This window comes from Podarcis bocagei (assembly GCF_964188305.1).
Source record: "Podarcis bocagei genome assembly, chromosome: 9".
NCBI lineage: Eukaryota > Metazoa > Chordata > Lepidosauria > Squamata > Lacertidae > Podarcis > Podarcis bocagei.
Window position 1 is genome coordinate 66,604,514 of NC_138134.1, and position 24,304 is coordinate 66,628,817.

General features: G+C 46.0%; 1 protein-coding gene and 1 long non-coding RNA gene across 2 annotated transcripts in view; one reads left to right on the forward strand and one right to left on the reverse strand.

Annotated features, from left to right (window-relative positions):
• Window positions 1-24,304, forward strand: part of NKX6-1 (NK6 homeobox 1) — a 331,973-nt gene that overhangs the window by 42,112 nt on the left and 265,557 nt on the right. The gene's annotated exons all lie outside the window — the stretch shown is intronic.
• On the reverse strand, window positions 3,330-22,634 carry LOC308594415. The gene is made up of 3 exons (XR_014011454.1): window positions 21,966-22,634; window positions 20,482-20,533; window positions 3,330-4,894 (listed from the first exon to the last, which is right to left on the reverse strand). It is a non-coding gene; the product is annotated as an uncharacterized lncRNA (long non-coding RNA).

Consider the following 24,304-nt stretch of genomic DNA (forward strand, 5'->3'; position numbering starts at 1 on the left):
GCTAGACCTTTCAGCAGCCCAGCTTTACATCCTCTAAGGTTTTCTTTGCCAGGCTTAAATGTGTCCTTGAATTCTGATAATACCCTTTGCTTGACTGGATGTAGGCAGAGGGGATGTTTGTGTGACACAAGGTAGCTTATTGTACGTACCAAGGTAAAATTTACATGTGTTGCTCCACCCACTTTTGCCTCTGGCCCCACCCACCACTGACACATGATCCCTGGAAGGTTGTTCAGAAGGCAATGTGGCTCTCTGGCTGTTAATGTTCCCTGTCCCTCTACTAGTTGAATAAGTAAATCGGGGTGGGGAATCTCATACTTGGGTGCTGAATGAACCCTCTATGTTGGGCCTTTGAGACTATGGATAAATCTACACACAGGGGGAAAAGCCCCCGGTATAAATAAGTCAAAAATTAAATCATTATAACAAAAGAGAGAGAAAAACCGCTATGTAAAATTGCATAGAAAAGTTTTGTGCTCTCCAGCGCCATCTGGTGTTGCATGTTTATAATGCATTCAAAACACTGTTTTTTGACTAATGTAGCTGAGTCTATCACCAGGCCACAGCACTCCTCGAGTGAATTTGGCTGTAGTAATCTTTCGACTTTTGCATGCTGGAATGTAACTCATTGCACTGAGCATAACAAGCATTGCTCCTCTTGCTTTTTACTCTGGCCTCATCCATCCCTGGTTGCCAATGTAGTAATAAGGCCCTCAGGCTGAAGAAAGGAGCCCCACCCTTGAAGCACTTGATTTTGCTGCACCTTTGGGCAACCCCACCCACCCCCGGCCATTTTTGTGTTGCCATGGCTGTAGTTGGACTAACTTGCTTAAAACGGAGCCGGCGTTTTCCTTCATTCTCTCCCTTTCCCTCTGTTTATGGCAACAAAGCAACCAATGATGATGGCTAGCCCAAGAGATCTGACAGCCGGCCTTAAATTACTTCACATTGTGGGTTGGGTATCTATATCACCTCTGTATAGGAGAAGGCAACAGTGCTCATTGCTCATATTGATTTACACGAGGCTGTGTGGTGAGCGCACAATTAATAGTTGGCTTCATTGGCAGCCAGCTGTTAGCCTCGTAATTTACAGTGGGGGGACGGCTCAGTTTAGGCATAAAAGGACCCGTATTAGTAGGGACTGTATTTTTAGTGTTTTAAAGGTCACATCCAACTTTCATTATTTTTGAAGACTGTAATTAATGTGGAGAATTTGCTTCATAGGCCTAGCCCACCCGGGCTTATATACTGCTTAGAATGGGGTGTGCTACTTGAGAAATCTTGGCAATTTATTGGCCTAATGTAGGGATGGGAACTTGTGGTACTTCAGATTTGAACTACGACTCCCATCATCCCTGACCATTGACCATGCACTGCAGTCCAAGAATGTATAGATCATTGTTGTCCAACAGCGTATCAAGGGTCACAGGTTCCCCAAGGCTAGTCTGACTAAATGAGGGAGAGGAAGTGAAGGAGGCAGGAGAGGAGCTTATAGCAACAAACTTTATCCTATTGAAGCCAATGATAAAATACCCATTGATGTCAAAATTCTGGAAGAGCCATAGCTCAAATGTGGAGTGTCTATTTTGCACGCAGACAGACCTTGTTTAATACCCAGCATCTCCAGATAGGGCTAGAAAAAAAATCCCAGTCTGAAACCCTGGAGAGCTGCTGTCAGCCAGGGTTGGCAATATGAAGCTGGATAGGCCATTGCTCTAACTCAGGAGAAGGCAGCGTGCTGTGTTCCAATGCAGCTGGATCTAAGATGAGCATCTGCACAATGTGTGGCGTATCTAAGAAGGAACGGAAGAATCCCTTTCTTTGTTCCACAGATGATAAGGGCCTATATAGGTAAGGTAAAGGGACCCCTGACCCTTAGGTCCAGTCGTGGCCGACTCTGGGGTTGCGGTGCTCATCTCGCTTTATTGGCCGAGGGAGCCGGTGTACAGCTTCCGGGTCATGTGGCCAGCATGACTAAGCTGCTTCTGGCGAACCAGAGCAGCGCACGGAAACGCCGTTTACCTTCCCGCTGGAGCAGTAGCTATTTATCTACTTGCACTTTGATGTGCTTTCGAACTGCTAGGTTGGCAGGAGCTGGGACCGAGCAACGGGAGCTCACCCCATCATGGGGTTTTGAACTGCCAACCTTCTGATTGGCAAGTCCTAGGCTCTTTGGTTTAACCCACAGCGCCACCGGTGTCCCTAAGGGCCTATATAGATGGCCCCAAATACCATCGGAGGTAAAGATAACTCTATGGGTATTTTTCTTCACATGGTTCTATTTCAGGAACGGAGGCAAACAAGCCACACCCAGAGTGATATTATGGGAAGGCATGTGTATCTACTGTGCTAAAAAGGCAGGGGAAATAGTGATTCATTCACCAAGGCAGCTCAAATTCTGTGCCAAGAAAAGCTGGATTCCGTGACCTATACAGTGGTACCTCTGGTTGCAAACAGAATCCGTTCCGGAGCCAGTTTGCAACCTGAGAGGAATGCAATCCGCGCGTGCGCGGGTCATGATTCCCTGCTTCTGCGCATGCGTGTGATGTCATTTTGAGCGTCTGCGCATGCACGAGCGGTGAAACCCGGAAGTAACCCATTCCTTTACTTCCGGGTCACTGCAGGACGCAACCTGAAAAGATTTAACCTGAAGCGTCTTTAACCCGCAGGCTCCGCGCTGCCCCAAATGGTCCGCCCATGGCCTCCCCCTCAGCTGTGGGGCGGCTAGGTGGGAGGAGGCAGGCAGACTCCTCAGAGGCCCTGCGGAGTGTCCTGCCCCAGCTGGCCCCGCCCATGGGTGGCTGGCCCCACCCCCGCAGGCGGGTAGCCCCAGGTGTCCAATCGGCTTGCTTCGCCTCTGAATGAGAGTTGGTTTGGGATTGCTGGGAGTATTGTGAACATGTGACACAAGCGAGCATCAGAAGTGAATGTTTGTTTTAGCTGAATTCTTTGAGGCCAATGGGACTGATTCAGCCTAAGGGGTTTGGGGTCTGAAGTTCTGGGGTGAAACAGGACAGGACAAAATGCCCCTCCTGACTTTGTTTGGAAGAATTCCACATCACCAGCAGGAGTAACGTATTAAATGATTTAAAAAGGACTTTTCCACGCCTTGACATCTGCAAGGGTACAATTAGGTTCTACTTAGCCAAAGGCAACAATAAACACAAATTCCACAATATCTTTTTATTTTGATAAAACAACAACAACAACCCACCAAGTTTCTCATAGCTAATATTAGAATGAGTCATGTGCTGGGTTAGGGACTAAATTAAACAAAAGGAAAATAGATTTTCAGCAGCTGTTCCAGTGCTAGGCCAGAACTCAAAGCTTCTGTTTCAAAACTGAAATGTGGTACCTTTTCAATGCTGCTGTAGTTGTGTGAATTGATGTTGCTCCTACTTTGGCTTATTCTCCAAAGGCTGTTGAAGGAAAGGGGAGATCTCTTTTTGGGGTTTAACAGGTTTGGGGCAGTCTCTTAAAGGGTCTTGTGATAAAAGCAATAGAGTAAAGCTAACACATACCCTTCTCTTCTTTTGACTCAGCTACTTGTCTTATGGATGCTCCAACACATCTCCGGAAAGCAGGGATGGGAAATCTGTGGCTCTTCCAGTGTCGTTAGACTCCAGCTTCCATCAGCCTCCAGCCCTCATCTCAAATGGTCAGGGATGATGGGAGCTGCAGTTCGAGCACATCTGGAAGGCCAAAGGATCCCCATCCCTGTTGTAGAGACTCATTGCCTTTTAGGAAGTTTTTGTTCTTTGTAGAGCTGAATGCCAATGCCAAGCTCTGCTCCAATTCCAGCTCAGCTCAGCACTAAGACTGTCTCAACCAAACCTTTCTTGCTCAATTAGCCCACTGCTAAATGTACGTCCCCAGCCTTGGCTTCCATCTTGACTGCCTTCCTCTAGACCAGGGTAGTCAACCTTTTTATACCTACCGCCCACTAATGCATCTTTCTTGATGGTAAAATTTCCTTACCGCCCACCAGTGCTCGTTGGAAGGAGGATTCAGCTTGTGCCGTAGAACCCCCTACCGCCCACCTAGAATCATGAAACGCCCACTAGTGGGTGGTTGGGACCAGGTTGACAACCCCTGCCCTAGGCAGACTCAAGTTTTCCAATGTCCTTCTCAAAATGTGTATAGAATGGGACACAGTACTCCAGATTCAGTCTTTTTTGTGTGTGTATATAATTGTATTAAGTTTTCTGTTTTACAATTTAAAATACAGTGGTACCTCAGGTTACAGATGCTTCAGGTTACATACGCTTCAGGTTACAGACTCCGCTAACCCAGAAATAGTGCTTCGGGTTAAGAAATTTGCTTCAGGATGAGAACAGAAATCGTGCTCTGGCGGCTTGGCGGCAGCGGGTGGCCCCATTAGCTAAAGTGGTGCTTCAGGTTAAGAACAGTTTCAGGTTAAGAACGGACCTCCGGAATGAATTAAGTACGTAACCAGAGGTACCACTGTACTCATTTTACATCCTTAAGATATCAATGACTTCCCTTCTTCTCTTTCCATGGTTCATTTTACATATCATAAATCCCTGCATATTTTACAAAAACTATGCCATTCAGTATTCCATTATTGCATCCATCGAAACTTGTTTACACTGTTGAATTTATCTTAATGCTGCCAGCATTTTCAGCTGTACACAATTACGTCCCATATATTCAGTAAATGTTTTCCAATCTTCTTTAAACGTATGTTCTTCTTGTTCTCTTTTTCTATATGTCAAGTTTGCGAGTTGTGCATATTCTGTCAACTTAAGTTGCCATTCTTCTTTTGTTGGGAACTTGCTCATTTTCCATCTTTGGGCTGGCAAAACACGGGCCGCAGTAACAGTACTTGCACAGTTCTCCAGATTCAGTCTGACCAATGCAGAATAAAGTGGAACTATTAACAAAGTAGATGCAAACTTTTAGAATATGCTATAGAGAAAGGCACACGACACCATCATTGTCAGTTTGGGGCACCAGGCCAAGACATTTTTATTTACCCAATATTTTGATGGTTAACATTGTTAACAATCAAATTGTGTTGCTCATCTTTTAACGGGGTGGGGTAGGACCAGTCCTTCTTATTATACTATGGGATGATCATTTAAAGAATTTTGAGTTGTACATTGTTTTGCTTTGGGTTTGGGTAAATTAATTTTACCTGTTTGCATTTTATCTTGTTAAGTAGTTTGGAGACATTTTTAAATATAAAGAGCTGAACATGATATAATAACAATATCACATAAGTAGTTTTATATTCTTATATGAATTGTACATGCATTTTTACCTGCTGGTTGTTTTAGGAAACCTAGAGTTTATATGTATATAATATGCATATTTTGCGTAAAATATGCAATGTTTTTCACATTCTTATCAAGATTCAGGAGCGAGGTGGAAATGATTAAAAAAAATAAATCTGTGTGGACTATCTCAGCATTGAGATATTTAGAAAATTCCATCCCTAGTCATGTTGAATGCTGCTCCAAGATAATAATTCCTATTAGTGCCCTTCAAGGAGATGCAAACATCAAGGAGTAAGTACTCTCTCCTTCATCTCTAAGACAAAAAGACAAAATAGAGATAAGGGACTGACATACTAACTAGAGCCATAATGACCAGAGAGAACTCAGCCATGTAGTCTCCTGAAAACATAGACAGTCTCTCTCTCTCTCTCCCTTTGCATCTCAAGATTGATTTTGCTCTGGTAGTTCAATTGTTGTTCAACAATACAATAAAGATGCGTCCACTGCTAACTTAAATTTGATCAGGGCAGATGATTCCTTGCCAATAGGATAACCTTCTGCGAAAATACTTATCCGTGCATATTTTATTGGGATATTAAAAAAAGAAAAAAGTCTACAGGATCCTTTCAGGGAGGAGCATATATTGTTTTGTTTGTTCCTTCATTTGCTGACAAAAGAGTTGTCAAAAGTAATGTTTATAACAATTTAACGGGTTATTTGCTTATTAGATATTAATCATTCTGTTGCGGCACGGGGTCCTTGCTGGTGCTCGTCTCCTAGACCAGTGATTCTGATCTCAATTAGATTATGTCTCTCTCTTTTACCTCCCCATAAATCATTCCGGCAAACTGAAATTAACAGCTACTGGAGCGCATTAATAATCTACCTCACACATTGGAAAATGCATTAGCTGGAACCCTCCCATCGCTCCGACTGTTAAGCACATCATTTTGTTTATGAAATATAAACATTTCATGGAAGAGCACTCACACATTGCCGCAGGCCTGCTGACAGCTAAAATGATTGCCCACAATTGCCAGTCAGTCAAGCGCCCAAATAAAGTTTGTTTAAATCCACGAGTCTGTGACTATCCCATTTTCTCAGGCATTAACACAAAACGCAGGGAAAAACAACAACATTTAAAGTAACACTGTTCCATTACTGTCAGAAGAAGAAGAGGGGAAACGGATTTTCTAGATCACTGGCATTCTGAGTAGACATGCTGGTTCTGTTATTACGATTAAACACAGGAACTAGGAAATGCAGGAACGAGGAAGTATCCTTCTCCCAGATCATTCTAGTTTAATATTGCCTTCTTGATGGTAGATCTCTAGGGCATCAGACAGATGTTTTCGCCAGCCACACCTGGAAATGCCAGAGAACAAACCTCTTGCACACTATGCAGATTACTTAGCTATGGTTGCTTCCTATATTACATCTAGGTAGAGACCAAACGAACAGGAGGAATTGCTAGCCCTGCTTGGAGATGCCCAGGATGAAATCAGTGCTCTAGCTCTATCCTGAGCTATGGCCTTTCCCCATATACATCCCTTACTGCCATCGGAAATTCTCCCTCTATCTGGGGATTAATAATGCAAGGGAAAATGTCTCCCACGCTTCTCCAGTTGGTTGTGGATCTGTGGCTTGTTCCATTTTCAGACTACTATTACCACCTGCCCCTGCTCCTCCTACATTCTAGAATGGTTGTGTTAGAATTCCTGCTCCATGATTGCAGTCATGGGTTTGTTGTCTATCACATGACGGTGTATGTTTTGACTCCACAGAGTGGGAAGTGACGGAGACAGGATGTTTGTGTTACTGTGTTCCGTGAAGTGGGATTATTGTCCTTTGTTCTTTTTCTCTTTGCTGACTGATGCTAGAAAGAGAGGGAGCCATGTTGCTGTGGTCCATGTGTGTTTATATGTAAATAAAGTAGATTAGCCAAAATGCTGAGTTGCTGAGGTCTGTAACGCAAGCTGCGAAGACTCTGCGGATCCCTAAGTGTGCCGGTGTGGGTTGGCATCGGTCGCTGTGATGTTCGGGCTGAAGAAAGCTTTTGAAGCTACTGAATGATCGACCAGGAAGGAGAGAACATGCCAGTCGGGCATGTGTTCCTACTAGGGTCCTACTCGAGTGTAGGACGAGCTCCTGACAGGTTGAAGTGTGTGAAGGGGGAACTATCCGCATCGCTGCATTTCATTGCATGCATGGTTTGGCTTTCTCAGTCCAGGAGTGCTGGTCACCATTATGAACCATAGTTAAATATAGAGTGATATCCATTTTTCAGTCTCTTGCAGCAACCAGGTTGTCTTGGACTGCACATCATCCTGTTCTCACAATGCCAATCCAGATGCTTATGGGAGGCCCACAAGCAGGGCCTGAGCACAACAACACACTCCCTACCTAACAGTTCCCTGCATGATGCCTACAGCAATGGTTTTGCTGGAAGAAGCAAAGATCACCAGCGTCAAAGCAATGATTCTTCAACATCAACTTCATTGGACTGGTCATGTTGTGCAGATGCCTGATGATCGTCTTCCAAAGCAACTTGTTGTTGTTTAGTCGTTTATTCGTGTCCGACTCTTCGTGACCCCATGGACCAGAGCACGCCAGGCACTTCTGTCTTCTGTCTTCCAAAGCAACTACTTTATTCCAAACTTAAAAATGGAAAGCGTAATACTGGTCGTCAACAAAAGAGTTTCAAAGACTCTCTCATGGCAAAAATGTAGTATAAACACCGACAACTGGGAAACACTGGCCTGCGAGCGCTCCAATTGGAGAACAGCCTTTACCAAAGGTGTCATGGGCTTTGAAAATGCTCAAACTCAGGACGAAAGGGAGAAACGCACTAAGAGGGAGGCATGTTTGGCAAACCCTCACCATGATCAACACCTGCCCAGAAACCTATGTCCCCACTGTAGAAGGATGTGTGGATCCAGAATTGGCCTCCACAGTCACTTACAGACTCACTGTTAAAACTGTGCTGATGGAAGACAATCTTACTCGGCTGCGAGTGATCGCCAAAGAAGCAGCAGAAGCAGCTTGCATTTTAAATTTTAATACCTGGCATCTTCCCTTCAATACTCCAGATATTATCTAAATTTATTAATCCCTAACCCTCCCTGACTCTAGCAGTTTTGGGTGTCCTTGCAGCCCTAAACTCTGTTACCATGGATGTGTAACACTATTATGAAAAGGTTTGCCTTCCCCAGGAGAGAGCAAGTTTGCTAAGATGCTTCTTGTGGCACCAAGTGCCTTTCACCGGCTATTGCAAGTTTGCTGGCTGCAGTCACATCCGGTCAGAGATGGTCTGGCTGTGGTGGAAAAGCCATAGCTCAGAAGCACACCGTCTCCTATGCATGCAAAAGCTTCCAGGTTCAATTCCAGGCATCTGGAAGGACTGGGAGAGATTCCTAACGTAAAACCTTGGATACCTTCTTCCAGACAATGCTGAGCTAGATGATGTTGCTATTTTTGTGCCACGTTATTTATGTCACAACCAAAGCTTACGTAGGGCATTATGCTGTTCTCATCCACAAGTTACCCAGCTTTGTGCCCATTTGAAATAAAAGCAATAATGGTTGCTCTCCATGGTGTTGGTAATTAATTACCTAAGTATTTCATTAAATGTTCCTAGTAAAAGATAAACATTGCTGGTATTTAATAGACAAAGTCTCCTTTGAACCAGGGGTGATATTCTGGGGAAGGAAGGGGGATAGCCTATTGGTGTATATTTGCATTAGACTGAAATATTAGGCTGATAATGAAAAAAAATTAGCTTGTTTCATTAGAAATGAGGCACGGATGCTTTTTTTTTAATGGGTACATTTGCTGTCTTCCATGAGTACTGCCATAAGAACATATTAAGACAGCCTTCCTCAACCTGTGGGTCCCCAGATGTTGTTGAACTACAACTCCCACCACTCCTAACTAGCAAGGCCAGAGCTCAGGGATGATGGGAGTTGTAGTCCAACAACATCTGGGGACCCACTGGTTGAGAACTGCTGTATTAAGAGCTTTGCTGGTCCAGGCCAAGGACCCATTCAAAATGGCACCCAGTCTCCAGCGGTGTCTAGTGTCCTTTGGGCAAAAGGCAAGAGCAACAATAGGTGAAGCCAGAGCCAATGACAGGCAGAACCAATGAATTTCAGTTTTGTCCCCATCCTTCTTACTGATGAATTCTGCAAGGGCAATCCTTGGACTAAGGAGAAGGTAGGTGACAGTGAGGGCCACCTTCTATACTGATTGTAAGAAAGAAGATAGGCAGGTGAGGACTGGCTGAGGTTGGTGGGGCACTGGCTGTTTCTGACACTCAAAAGGGCATGAGGGCACTCAAAAGGGCATGCCACTCAAAAGGGCATGAGGGTAACCAACTTCTGTTTGCCCCACCAGCTGGTATTAGAGGAGTACTTGTGGACAACCTCCACAGGGCCATTGGCAATGAGAATGTGTCCTTCTTGGCATCTGTGAATAACATATACTAGGGGCACAAAGCCGGCAACTCTCCAAATATTGCTTTCATCCAACTCCCATCATCCCTGACCCTTGGTCATGTCATGTTTTGGTCATTTCTGGATCCCAAGGAAAAGGCACCTTGCTCCGACAGAGGTTCAGGGTGGACTGAAGACTCTTAAGCCTCTGTTTCCAGATTTATTCTAGGATTCACCCCCTTGTTGACCCTTCAGATTATTAAAAGCTCAATCCTGGGGCCAGAAGACAGGTACCCCTCATCTGTTTGATAGCCTTCTGCCTGCTGTGTGCTCTGGGTGAGGCATTTGGTTCCTTAGGCTTAAGAGGTCCTGGTTCTGATGACATAGGAAATTCTCCCGGGAGCTCCCATTTGACAGCCTTAGGCATGGTGGTCTCCTGAGCTCTAACAGCATGCTGGTCCGGCTCCTAAGCTTGTCTCACTGCAACCTCTGACTGTGTGTCTGGATTGCTGTTGGATTCAAGTGTTATGACACAACATGCTAGCTGGGAGTTGTGGGAGTCGGATACCAACAGCATATGGATAGCCACAAGTACCCAACCTTTTTATTCAAGAGTGTCCAGCTGGTTTGGGAGCAAGGATACCACTTTAAAGTGATTCCATTCCTTCAGAAGCTGACACTTGGTAAATGCTGCTGTAGATCCTATGAATTAACTTCAGATGAGGCATTGGAGGGCTCCATCTTGTTCCCTGTGTAGTTTAACATCTATCGGCTGGGTGAGGACTGCAGGGCCTGCTCCCTTCCAGGGCCTTCTCCAACTGGCCCAGGGGGCGTGGCCCAGGCCCTTTCTCCCAGCTATAAAGGGACTCCTGCTGCAGGGAAGCCTCGGACCATCGGCTGGGTGAGGACTGCAGGGCCTGCTCCCTTCCAGGGCCTTCTCCAACTGGCCCAGGGGGCGTGGCCCAGGCCCTTTCTCCCGGCTATAAAGGGACTCCTGCTGCAGGGAAGCCTCGGACCATCGGCTGGGTGAGGACTGCAGGGCCTGCTCCCTTCCAGGGCCTTCTCCAACTGGCCCAGGGGGCGTGGCCCAGGCCCTTTCTCCCGGCTATAAAGGGACTCCTGCTGCAGGGAAGCCTCGGACCATCGGCTGGGTGAGGACTGCAGGGCCTGCTCCCTTCCAGGGCCTTCTCCAACTGGCCCAGGGGACGTGGCCCAGGCCCTTTCTCCCGGCTATAAAGGGACTCCTGCTGCAGGGAAGCCTCGGACCATCGGCTGGGTGAGGACTGCAGGGCCTGCTCCCTTCCAGGGCCTTCTCCAACTGGCCCAGGGGGCGTGGCCCAGGCCCTTTCTCCCGGCTATAAAGGGACTCCTGCTGCAGGGAAGCCTCGGACCATCGGCTGGGTGAGGACTGCAGGGCCTGCTCCCTTCCAGGGCCTTCTCCAACTGGCCCAGGGGGCATGGCCCAGGCCCTTTCTCCCGGCTATAAAGGGACTCCTGCTGCAGGGAAGCCTCGGACCATCGGCTGGGTGAGGACTGCAGGGCCTGCTCCCTTCCAGGGCCTTCTCCAACTGGCCCAGGGGGCGTGGCCCAGGCCCTTATTTGGAACAAACTTTTGGGGAAGCTGGGAAGTGTTCTGCAATTGCTTCCCTGTTCCAATGTGTTTTAAAATGTCCTCAAGCAGTCGGTGGCAATTTAAATTTGTATTTCTTTTTTTCCTTTTTTCTCTTGCTGGGGGTGGGTGGGTGTAATGGATATTTGGTTGGGGATTAATTTTAGTGTAATTGTTCTGTTTTTGTTTTCTGTTGTTTTATTGGTTCTGTATAGTTTGTGTTTTGTTTTTAAGGGGTGGGATCAGGGCTGCCTGGGAGTGAGGCCCCAGCCAACACGATGGCTGGGACAAGTTCCACAGGGGGGGAAGCACTGGGACATCCGATCTCGGTGATCATGGGCAGGAGGCGGAGTTACGCTAAGACCAGACCATGTCATTACCGAGGAGGCAGGTTTAGTCGTTGTTTGAAGACTATCCCTGCCTCCGGGTCTGGCCTTGACCAGATGGATACTGGAATCAACAGGGGAAACCCACATAACCTGAAGGTGTTGCTGTGTAATGCCAGGTCAATAGTGAATAAAACCACTGCCATCCACGACCTGATTGTGGATGGAGGATTTGACCTGGCTTGTGTGACAGAGACCTGGTTGAATGAGACAGATGGGCCCGTCCTTGCTGCCGCTTGCCCACCAGGTTTCTCTTACGCACAGCAACCCAGGTCATGTGGGCGGGGAGGGGGGGTTGCAGTGATTTTTAGGAAGTCATTAGTCTGCACCAGGCGTCCTACTGGGAAGACCCAGTTTTCTGAGTGCATGTTCTGGAAGTTGGGCAATAGGGGCAGTACAGGATTCCTTTTGGTGTACCGACCTCCCCGCTGCACCAAGGATTCCCTGTCCGAGCTGCTTCAGGTCGTGGCGGATGTTCTCCTGGAGACACCTAGTTTGGTTGTCCTAGGGGATTTTAACATCCACGCCGACACGACCTTACAAGGGGCCGCTCGGGACTTCGTGGAAAGCATGGCCTCCATGGGGCTGTCCCTGAATAAGTTGGGCCCAACTCATAGTCATGGACATGCCTTAGACCTGGTATTCACCTCTAGCGACGTGGGTGATCTGACACTAAGTAAAAATGAAACCAAAGAAGTGCCATGGTCAGATCACTTCCTGGTGCAACTGGACTTCTCCGCGACCCTTCCCCTCTGCAGGGAGGTGGGACCAATTCGGATGGTCCGCCCCCGCCACTTAATGGATCCAAATGGTTTCCAGAGAGTGGTAGGGGATGCTTTATCCCGTGTTGATGGCCTTTCAGCTGATTCCCTGGTGGCCCGCTGGAATGCGGAGTTAACCAGGGCTATCGACTGTCTGGCTCCGAAGCGCCCTCTCCGATTGCATGGAGCCCGGACAGCCCCGTGGTTTTCTTCGGAGCTGAGGGCGATGAAACAATCGCTGAGACGGCTAGAGCGTCGGTGGCAGAAAACTCACTCCGAATCTGACCGGACACAGGTTAGAGCTCAACGTCGAGCCTACCAAGTGGCGATAGCGACGGCAAAGAAGACTTTCTTCGCCGCCTCTATTGCATCTGCAGAAAATAGTAGCAGGAGACTCTTTCAGGTGGTCCGCAATTTAACGGAACCACCTTTACCATCGGGGCCTTGTAAAGACCCCAAGATCTCCTGCAACGATTTTGCAAAGTTTTTTGCAGATAAAATCACTCATATTCGGAAGGAGCTAGACACCACCGTGGGAGCAGGGCTGGGGCGGGAGAGTGCTAGAGCCCTGTCTGGTCAAGTTGCATGGAATCAATTTCAATCCGTTACCCCCGAGGATGTGGACAGGCTGCTTGGACGAGTGAAACCAACCACCTGTCTCCTTGATCCTTGCCCATCCTGGCTTATAAAAGCTAGCCGGGAAGGGCTGGGCGATGGGCTCTGCGGGGTGGTGAATGCTTCCCTCTGTGAGGGAACATTCCCAGATCCGCTGAAAGAGGCGGTCATTAAACCGCTTCTTAAAAAACCATCTTTAGACCCGGCCAGTATGGCCAACTATCGCCCAGTTTCAAATCTTCCATTCTTGGGCAAGGTGATTGAGCGTGTGGTTGCTGAACAACTCCAGGCACGCCTGGAGGATGCGGACCATTTGGATCCCTTCCAATCAGGGTTCAGGCCTCATCATGGGACTGAAACTGCCTTGGTCGCACTGGTTGATGATCTCCGGCGAGCTAGGGACAAAGGTGAGAGTTGTTTCCTAGTTCTGCTGGATCTCTCAGCGGCCTTTGATACAATCGACCATAACATCCTTCTGGACCGTCTAGAGGGGTTGGGAGCTGGGGGCACTGTTATACAGTGGTTTCGCTCCTTTCTCCTGGGCCGTGTTCAGAAAGTGGTGGTGGGGGATGAGTGTTCAGACCCTTGGGCCCTCACTTGTGGGGTGCCTCAGGGTTCCGTCCTCTCCCCCATGCTTTTTAACATCTATATGAAGCCGCTGGGAGAGATCATCAGGGGGTTTGGACTGGGTGTCCATCAATATGCAGATGATACCCAGCTCTACCTTTCTTTCAAATCAGAACCAGTGAAGGCGGTGAAGGTCCTGTGTGAGTGCCTGGAGGCGGTTGGAGGATGGATGGCGGCTAATGGATTGAAGTTGAATCCTGACAAGACAGAAGTACTGTTTTTGGGGGACAGGGGGCGGGCTGGTGTGGAGAACTCCCTGGTCCTGAATGGGGTAACTGTGCCCCTGAAGGACCAGGTGCGTAGCCTGGGAGTCATTTTGGACTCACAGCTGTCCATGGAGGCGCAGGTCAATTCTGTATCCAGGGCAGCTGTCTACCAACTCCACCTGGTACGCAGGCTGAGACCCTACCTGCCCGCTGACTGTCTGGCCAGAGTGGTGCATGCTCTAGTTATCTCCCGCTTGGACTACTGCAATGCGCTCTACGTGGGGCTACCTTTGAAGGTGACTCGGAAACTACAACTAATCCAGAATGCGGCAGCTAGACTGGTGACTGGGGGCGGCCGCCGAGACCACATAACACCGGTCTTGAAAGACCTACATTGGCTCCCAGTACGTTTCCGAGCACAATTCAAAGTGTTGGTGTTGACCTTTAAAGCCCTAAACGGCTTCGGCCCAGTATACCTGAAGGAGCGTCTCCACCCCCATCGTTCTGCCCGGACACTGAGGTCCAGCGCCGAGGGCCTTCTGGCGGTTCCCTCATTGCGAGAAGCGAAGCTACAGGGAACCAGGCAGAGGGCCTTTTCGGTGGTGGCGCCCGCCCTGTGGAATGCCCTCCCATCGGATGTCAAGGTGATGGACAACTACCTGACATTCAGAAAACATCTTAAGGCGGCCCTATTCAGGGAAGCTTTTAATGTATGATATTTTAGTGTTTTTTGGTTTCTGTGGAAGCCGCCCAGAGTGGCTGGGGAAACCCAGCCAGATGGGCGGGGTACAAATAATAAATTATTATTATTATTATTATTATTATTATTATTATTATTATTATTATATTAAGCTACTGGGATTTTGCAAGGATTTTGAGCTTGAGATCACCAAATTCCAGTAGAGTGGTAAAAGTAAAGGTAAAGGTAATGGTAAAGGTAAAGGTAAAGGGACCCCTGACCATTAGATCCAGTCGTGGACGACTCTGGGATTGCGGTGCTCATCTCACTTTATTGGCCAAGGGAGCTGGTGTACAGCTTCCAGGTCATGTGGCCAGCATGACTAAGCCGCTTCTGGCAAACCAGAGCAGCGCACGGAAATGCCGTTTACCTTCCCACCAGAGTGGTACCTATTTATCTACTTGCACTTGAAGTGTTTTCGAACTGCTAGGTTGGCAGGAGCAGGGACCGAGCAACGGGAGCTCACCTTGTCGCAAGGATTTGAACCGCTGACCTTCTTTTCGGCAAGCTCTAGGCTCTGTGGTTTAACCCACAGTGCCACTCGCGTCCTAGCAGAGTGGTACCCCCTTTCTATAGGAATGTAGAAGCACCCCAGTGTTCATTCTTATGAAAAGGTTGATCCTCTGGGAATGTTCCAAATTCCCAGGTAGCACTCAGAAAAGATCAAAACCTTGCAAGCAGTCTGGAGGCAATCTAAGTCTTCCTCTGAAGACAGTAGTAGTGCAGTTAGGTTCATAGGAGTAGAGGCATTCCTTCAGATACCAAAGTCCCATGTCATTTAGGGTTTTAAAGACTAAAATCAGCATGTTGAAGAGCGAGACAATGGAGTGCATGGAATCAGTCTTTCAGCATGGAAGCAACTATACTCTAGAAATCCCTGCTTATTGACATTAGAGAGGTAAACCTTCACTGTACCTTTGTGTTTAGGCAAACCTGACCAGATATGTAAAGTTGACATGCATTGCAATTTTATTTTTAAACTGCTGGTTTTATTTATATTTTTAAAAATTATTTTTAGGGAAACTTGTTTCAACACCTGAATTTTCCATAGGTGGGACATTTTAATCTAGTTTTTTTAAAAAAATAGAATTGTGCTTTAAATGGTGTATGTGTTTAAAAAATGCTGCTTGTAATGTATTCCTGTGCTTGTTTGTTTTTTGCTTAAGATATTGCAAGTTGCTTTGAGCTGCCATGGCAAGAAAGCAGCTTGAGCTGCTGTGAGTAATAAATTTAGTAAGTCAATAATAATAATAATAATTTGGAATGAGTGGGTGGAGTTTCTTCATTAAGAATGTGGCTTGCAAGCTGCCTTGAGTCCCACGATCCCTTTTCCATGGACTCAGCCATTCTTTGCACCCACCTTTGGTGCTAGGTTGTTCTTTCTGCTCTCCTTTATTGTTGACCTTCGTGTACAGACGGGAAATGAATGTGCAGAGTCAGGCACTCAACAGAGCTGAGGATCCTAACTCATGTCAATAACATCAGGTTAATATCCTCTGGTTTCATGCACCGTGAACCGTATGCATTAGAATGAACATTTTACTATTTGTTTAAAAATGGAAATTCACTGTCCCCAAAGGGCTGGTGTGGATCAATACTGCAAATTAAGCCTGTAATTCTTGACTTGGGATGCAGCAAGCTTCCTATAAATATGTGGGGGAAAGCAGCAGTCCCACGAGCCATTCCTATTGGCCTTTTCCCACCTGGTGCCCTCAAGATATTGTTGGACTACAACTCCCATAATTGCTGACCATTGGTCCTGTTAGCTGGAGCTAGCTGGAGATGGAGTTCCACAACATCTGGAAGTCCACAAGTTCTCCATCTCTGGTGTATGGCAATTCATATGTGATGAATAAAGCAAATCTACATGCAGATTAAATTTTTATTTCTTTCTTTTAAAAATATACAAAATCATGTGGAAGTGGAACAGATTTGCGGTTGAACACTTGTGAAACTGACTGGGATGGACTGGTTTCTCCACCTGTCCTTCTAGCTGGCATGGCAACCAACCTTTACGAAGGATGCTCTACAAGATGTGGTCCAGATATAAGCCAAAAGAAGCATCCCTCACTTTGGGCGGGGGGGGGGTACTTGACAGCAGGATTGTCAGAGAGCACCAATTGAAATGAAAACAGAAGTGAAAATTGCTGCAGCTTATATGCTTCTTCTGTGGTCAAGAATGGAAATCAGTTAAGCAAATACAACTGGTATTCATTCACATCATTGTGTTTTGCAAACAATTCTTTTTGTAACATTGACGTTTCTTTTACATTGTTTACATTGTTTACAAAACAATTCTTTTTGTAACATTGACGTTTCTTTTACATTGAAATGAATGCCAGTTACATAAGCAGTTACATAAGTCACATAAGTTACACAATTTATGATACCGCGTTTACTCGAATCTAATGCTCATCTTTTTTTGGCCAAATTACGTTGCAAAATTGAAGGTACACATTAGATTCAATGACACATTCTCCAGCAAATCCTTTTTCTGGTTCTGAAAATCGAGGTGCTCATTAGATTTGATGGTGCGTTAGACCCGAACAAAAATGGTAAGTAGTGGACAGCGAAATGGAATGCAGTATTTGGTAGAAACTGGACTGCAGTAAAACAGAAACAGTGCGGTTGCTGACAAAGGCAGGTTGGTATGAAAATTTCTGCATTCTTACATCCCTATGTGACAGTAATCAACATCTACAGGGTGTGTGTGTGTGTAGGGGAAACACTGTTCTTAAAGATACCAAGATAATTGTACAGTATAGCTGCTTGTACAAAGATTGGAGAGTGGCAGAGAGGAATGTTTCTTCTGCTTTTCCAGCCAATACAGACACGATTAACTAACATGACAAGTCAATGCAGGCCACATTCTACCCCTCCACCCGCTGCTTGTTTCTTTGGTGTAGGGAAGATTTATGTTCCTTTCTGAAAACGATGAGGATTACTCTGCAAGAAAGACTTCTTCAGTTTCTTTAGTGTCTGTCTCCACAGCAGCGATGTGTTTCCTTTTTATGGTTTTGGGTAATCTGGGTTGCTCTCAAATCTGAGAAATATAGCACATGTCATGGCCTGCACCCACAAGATTAGGTAAGTCCACGTGTCCATGAATTTGGTCTCCACCCCCATCGTTCTGAGGTCCAGCGCTGAGGGCCGTCTGGCAGTTCCCTCACTGCGAGAAGCTAAGTTACAGGGAACCAGGCAGAAGGCCTTCTTGGTAGTGGCACCCGCGCTGTGGAATGCTCTCCCACCGATGTCAAAGAGAACAACAACTACCACACTTTTAGATGACATCTGAAGGCAGCCCTGTTTAGGGAAGTTTTTAATGTTTGATGCATTACTGTATTTTAATATTGTGTTGGAAGCTACCCAGAGTGGCTGGGGAAACCCAGCCAGATGGGTGGGGTATAAATACAGTGGTACCTCGGGTTACATACGCTTCAGGTTACAGACGCTTCAGGTTACAGACTCTGCTAACCCAGAAATAGTACCTCGGGTTAAGAACTTTGCTTCAGGATGAGAACAGAAATCGTGCTCCGGCAGTGCGGCAGCAGCAGGAGGCCCCATTAGCTAAAGTGGTGCTTCAGGTTAAGAACAGTTTCAGGTTAAGAACAGACCTCCGGAACGAATTAAGTACTTAACCTGAGGTGCCACTGTAATAAATTATTATTATTATTATTATTATTATTATTATTATTATTATTGGCCATACTCATGAGACTTGCAGCTGGAATCCTGGAGGTAAAATCCCAAGGGCCAGATAGAGAGGCTTGGAGGGCCACATTCATCTCCCAGGCATGAGTTCCCCCATGCCTGCTTGAGGAAGGGTCAGGGATGGAACAATCGCATGCACATTGTGTTCTTTAGCACTGGCATCTTAAACAACATAGTTGCCTTCTGAATGTCAAAAACTGAACAGATTGGTCCTCTGTGCAAGTTTAGAATCATTTCAAGGGGTGCACTTCATTCTGAAAGCTGGCCCCGTGCTGCTCCTCTTTCATTGCTCGCCGCCTCCAAACGAATGCATGAACTGGGGCTGTGTATTTCCTGATAATGCAGCGGGGACTGACTCACTGTTCCTCTCCAGCTGCCCGTGAGCAAGATGCTTTGAGCGAAAGCCTTTTGAAATTTACGACGGTTATCAATGTGTTTCACTCAGAATGTAGGAGAAAATATGAGAAACATATTTCATGATAAAGTAGGTTTCTAGTTAACAGGACAAAATGAGAGTAAAGCAATAGATCAGTGTAATATGTCAAGCAAGAGGAAAGTCCAATTTATTGGAAATAAATAATACGCAACATTCACAAGTACATAATATGGGGGTGGGAATTGATTCAGGAAATAGAAAAGAAAACACTTCTATTTAGCATGTGATTCCATTTTGCAATTAACAGACCTGATTAACAAATCCGTTCATTTATGACAGATCTCTATTCATGGTTAAACAGAAGTTCAATATTGATGGTGTTGTTAACAATTCACCTCTATCTCATTCTTGGAGGCATATACGATTGCTTTAAAAATAAGGGAATTGTTCTCCCAATTCCTGCTGGGTGGCAAAGCCCAGTGGTGCCCTCCTCCCTCAATCTTCTTGGTGTATTTTCATGGATGAGAACATCATCATCATCACTGAAATTTATATCCCACCCTTCCTCTCAAAAGAGCCTAAGGTGTCATGTCAGCGCACACCAGCCATGACCCAGAAACCAAAGGAAATCAATAGAATTAATGTCCGTCCAGACTGTCACTACTTTCTAGGAGGAATGCACTGATTATTAATAATAATAATAATAATAATAATAATAATAATAATAATAATAATTTATTTATACCCCACCCTCCCCAGCCAAAACCGGACTCAGAGCAGCTAACATCAACATTAACATAAAATCAGGAAATCAATTACCGTATTTTTTGCACCATAACACTCACTTTTTTCCTCCTAGAAAGTAAGGGGAAATGTCTGTGCGTGTTATGGAGGAAATGCCTATGGGTGGCATACCTACAGATTTTCCTCCTCTAAAAACTACGTGCGTGTTATGGTCGGGTGCGTGTTATAGAGCGAAAAATACGGTAAATTACACCGTAAAATCAGATCAGGATCAGAATAAAATCCAAACAGATGGCAACCTGCAGATTACGGTTGGGGACCTTAATGCTGAACTTATATAAGCCTGTGAGAAAAATTGGGAGGCCATTTTCATGCAGTTCTTATGAAAGGGGAGAAGGAGTCAGACTGAACCCAGACCAAAGGCCTGACAGAACAGCTCCATCTTGCAGGCCCTGTGGAAAGATGTCAAATCCCGCAGGGCCCTGGTGGAGGCCAGTCTAATCTCCTTAAGGCTCAAGACCTCAAGGAGCGTAAGGTCCTTCGTGGGGCATATTTGTTTCATAAAAATGAACAAAGATGTACTTGTACAAACACCCGGCAAGCAAATTCAGATGAATTCAGGATTATTCCTCCTTGTCATATAACTGTCATGCAAGCAAATCAGAAGAACTGCCCAATAAACACGGGCCGTAGTCTGACCTCTGTGTAAGCTTCGTGCAAGCAAATCAGGATGAAAGATGATGAGATAGATTGTCTGGAAGAGTCCTTAAAATCCCCAGTTCAGTGGCATGTGTCAGGCGATGATTTATTTTTAGCATCTAAAAGGCATTAGCCTTGGATTTCTAAAATAATAATCATAGAATCCCACTGTTCTCCTAACATTAGAAGATCATATTCTGCAACGTTTCAGATAAGATGCAATTTGACACTGGAAACGGCAGAGAATCCCACAGCAAATCTTTGCTTTGATCACCCAAGTGGGCAAATAGAGGAAAATGGGTTCTTCTAACGACGGGATAAATAGTAAGGAAACATACCTAATATCCTTTTGTGCACATCCTGGGAGACTGAGAGGAAGCTTTGTGGTTCCTAAAGTGAGCAAACATTGGGGTCATGGAAGTAGCATGGTCACCTGATTCATTATTATTATTATTATTGCAAGGTAAGGTTTTTCCCACGGGGTGGGGAAAAGCCTTTGTCGGGAAAGCAGCGGTGCCCATGTTTTATCAGCACATACTGCTGTCTTTGTGAATGTATTCGAGTATGTTTATCCTGAGAAAATACAGCCCTGTTTGTTTCTCCATAAGTAGTCTTTGTTACCCAGTCTTGACCTCTTGGCCTCTGATTAGGTGGCTAATTCCAAGGGTGAGATTCTTATCACTATGGTCATGACAAATAACTGTGTCTATACCCACTGAACATTGTGTAAATTGTTTGTGGAGAATGGGGTCTCCCGGATGCGATCTGTAGTTTACGCCTGATTTACACACTTGGTGTCACCCATGTTATCTCCTGGGTTGGTGAGACCCGGACAACTAACAGGCTTGTGGACCAGTTGAAATAGTGTGAAGGTGCTAATTCCGTCAGCATCTCTACATGAAACCAGTAGCTGTGACCCCTATCATTTGCATGACCACAGCAGCCAATGGTCAAGCAGCAACCATTACTTAAATAGGGTTCCTGTAGCTCAAAGGCAAGGGTGGTGCTGTGGGTTAAACCACAGAGCCTAGGACTTGCCGATCAGAAGGTCGGCGGTTCGAATCCCCGCGACGGGGTGAGCTCCCGTTGCTCTGTCCCAGCTCCTGCCAACCTAGCAGTTTGAAAGCACGTCAAAGTGCAAGTAGATAAATAGGTCCAAACCCCTGCAATGCAGGAATATACAGCTGTCCCATACAGGGAATCAAACCTGCAAACCTTGGCATTATCAACACCATGCTCTAATCAACTGAGCTATCCAGCCTGACACCCTGTCTGGAGAGGAGTTGCCTATTAGTGTAGACAATATTGAGCTACATAGACCAATGTATGTCTAGCATCCACATGACTGTTCATAAGTCCTAAGTACAGAGGTACCTTGGTTTAAGAACAGTCCAGTTTAAGAACAATTTGGTTTACAAACTCCGCAAAACTGGAAATAGTGTCCCGGTTTGAGATCTTCACCTCGGTCTAAGAACGGAATCCGAACAGTGGAAGGGCACCAGCGGCGGGAGGCCTCATTAGGGGAAGCACGCCTTGGTTTAAGAACTGTTTCAGTTGAAGAACAGACTTCCGGAACGGATTAAGTTAATAAACCAAGGTACCACTGTATCTCTGGACTCTTTTCAGTGGGTCGTCTTGCCAGTAGAAACTTTGTATGCATATCTATCTTGTCAGAGTGCATTGGAAAGAGTTCATGGTTCTTGGTGGAGCCAAAACATCTCAGAGGGAGAGGTCCTTTGACATCATGGACATTGGCCTGGTACCCCTGTCAGGAGCAGCCAGGGCAGTGCCACAAAGCTGCCCTCCTGTCACTGCTGCTTACCTGGATAGGGTGGTGCAGGTTGGAGGCAAGATCTGGCATTGCACGAGAAGATTGCTGGGAGTGGCAGCTTTTGGAAGACATCTTTGCTCTTCTTTATCCCATCCGTTTTGTGTCTGGCAAAATATAAGCAAACAAACAACCAGCTCTGAAATATTCCACTGTCTGCGGAAGGACTTCCTGTCATCGTCGCCTCTGGTCTAAACACCAAATGCTAACATTTATGATGTATAATGTCCCCGGCTACCACGCATGGCCGCAATTTGGGCACACCTGCCATTAACACTGGTGTGGCAGTTATTTTACTGGGGGTGACAGATTGTGAGGTAGGGAGAGTAATTCAGACTATTACCCAGGTGAAGGCATGAAAGCTCGGTGATATATGAAGACCACTTAAATTCATTGTATCTTGTACATCACATCTTTGATAGATTATAGCTGTGGCATTAAAATGGAAATGGTTTCTCTGAGGCCTGACAGGGGCTGGGGTGACCCGTGACCTCCCTCTGAGGAATGTGACTGACCGAATTATCAGTTAAGAGAAAAATCTACGGGGAATAGACTCACAGTGATGGAGAATACACCATGCGCGCATATATATATATATATATATAAACTTTGAGCTTGATTGAAAGCTGCAGCATTCAAAATGTCACTCTTTCTCCTCACAGTTCCTGGTCCGTCCCTCATCCCCTTCCCTCCCTCCCCAAACCGCCTCAAGCCCCCTCATCTCTGTGCTTTCATACCAGCAGGCCTCCCGATATTGATTGAAAAATTGTTATTAGAGATAGGAGGCCTCCAGCATGCTGCCTAGTGATTTAATCTGGAAAACATTTAATTTTATGAAGCGGTAAATGATCGTGGCACGCTCCCTCGTGTTTGGGAGCAGCTGGCTCTTTAGCGGCTCACCCTTACTGGTCCCCTGTGTCCTCTTCGCAATCATGTGCTTCCTTCCCCTTTGCTTAACAAGTTATTTCAATTTCTAAAACGAATGCCGAACAAGAGAAAGACAACATGCAAATTGAGAGCCGGGGAGCGCCATTCACACATGAAGAAACACCCTTTGGAATTCCCTCAACTCTGCCCTCCCCTCCCGCTCCCTCCCCCTCTTTGCATCTGTCATGAAAGGGAGGGAGCGTGTGGTGGGGTATTTTCCCTCCCCCTTTTTTAAAAAGAAGAACCAGAGTCTATGTTCTCATCAAATTGTTTTTACCAATGACCTGACACCACCATCTATAATTAATTACATCATTTACATTAGACTATTGACTAAACAAATACATAAATCATAGGCAGAGTCAATAGATGCAGACATATTTAATCATGTTCTAAATAATGATTACTGCTCCCATAATGCAATAATTATTTTCAGCAGCTGACTTGAATTAATCTTCTGTCAAAGTGCCATCTGAGGAAAGAAAGCCGACAGAGAGGAAGATGGAGAAGGAAGCATCCGCGAAGGAGGGACGGTCTCAGTTGTCTCCCTTTTATTCTCCTGTCACCTCAGCCCCCCCCCCACTCTCTGGGCCTCATTCTGCCAGGGTTGGATGCTTCCTAGACCATTCATTTGCATTCGGCTCTCAGCATTTGTGGCCAGAGTTGTAGTGACTGCACACCTGAAGGGGTGTATGCACGCACTGGTTTATTTTCCCTGGCCTTCGCCAGGCCTTCATGGTGGATCACTTTGAAACTCTTTTCTTGCTTGGATCAGTTGCACTGAGACCATGCAGTTATCCCCTGGGGCACTGTGTTAAAAGCTGGACTGGCTTGAAGATGGGCAGTTTCCTCCATATCAGCTTGCAAAGATGGAACAGCGTAGGAAATCCTGTGAATCAGATTGCAGCTGTCAATTATGGGGAAAACTTGCTATCCTGATCTTTATCCGGCCCCACTCCCTACAAAACATTACAAAACATTCGAATTCTGCATACATTTGAACATGCTGTTTGAAGTCTGTTTTATGTGCAGTGGTACATCGGTTTTCGAATGTCTCCATTGACGAACATTTCAGTTTTCGAATGCCGTAAACCCGAACACACCTCAGAAGTCGAACATGCCATGTGGCTTCCGTATTGAGTTTTCCGTATTGAGTTTTCGGTTTTTGAACGTTTCAGAACTCTAACGGTCTTCCAGAACGGATTACATTTCAAAACTGAGGTACAATCATACCTTGTGTTGTGTTAGGTTCATGTTGTGTCTTTTTGGCTTGCAAACACTGCAAACCTGGAAGTGTATACTTCTGGGTTTTGCCGTGTGTGTTCTGTGCACTTTGCACAGGCGCAGACTTTTAGTTTTAGTTATAGTTGCAGACTTTTTGGGGTACAAATAGCACCCCAGAACTG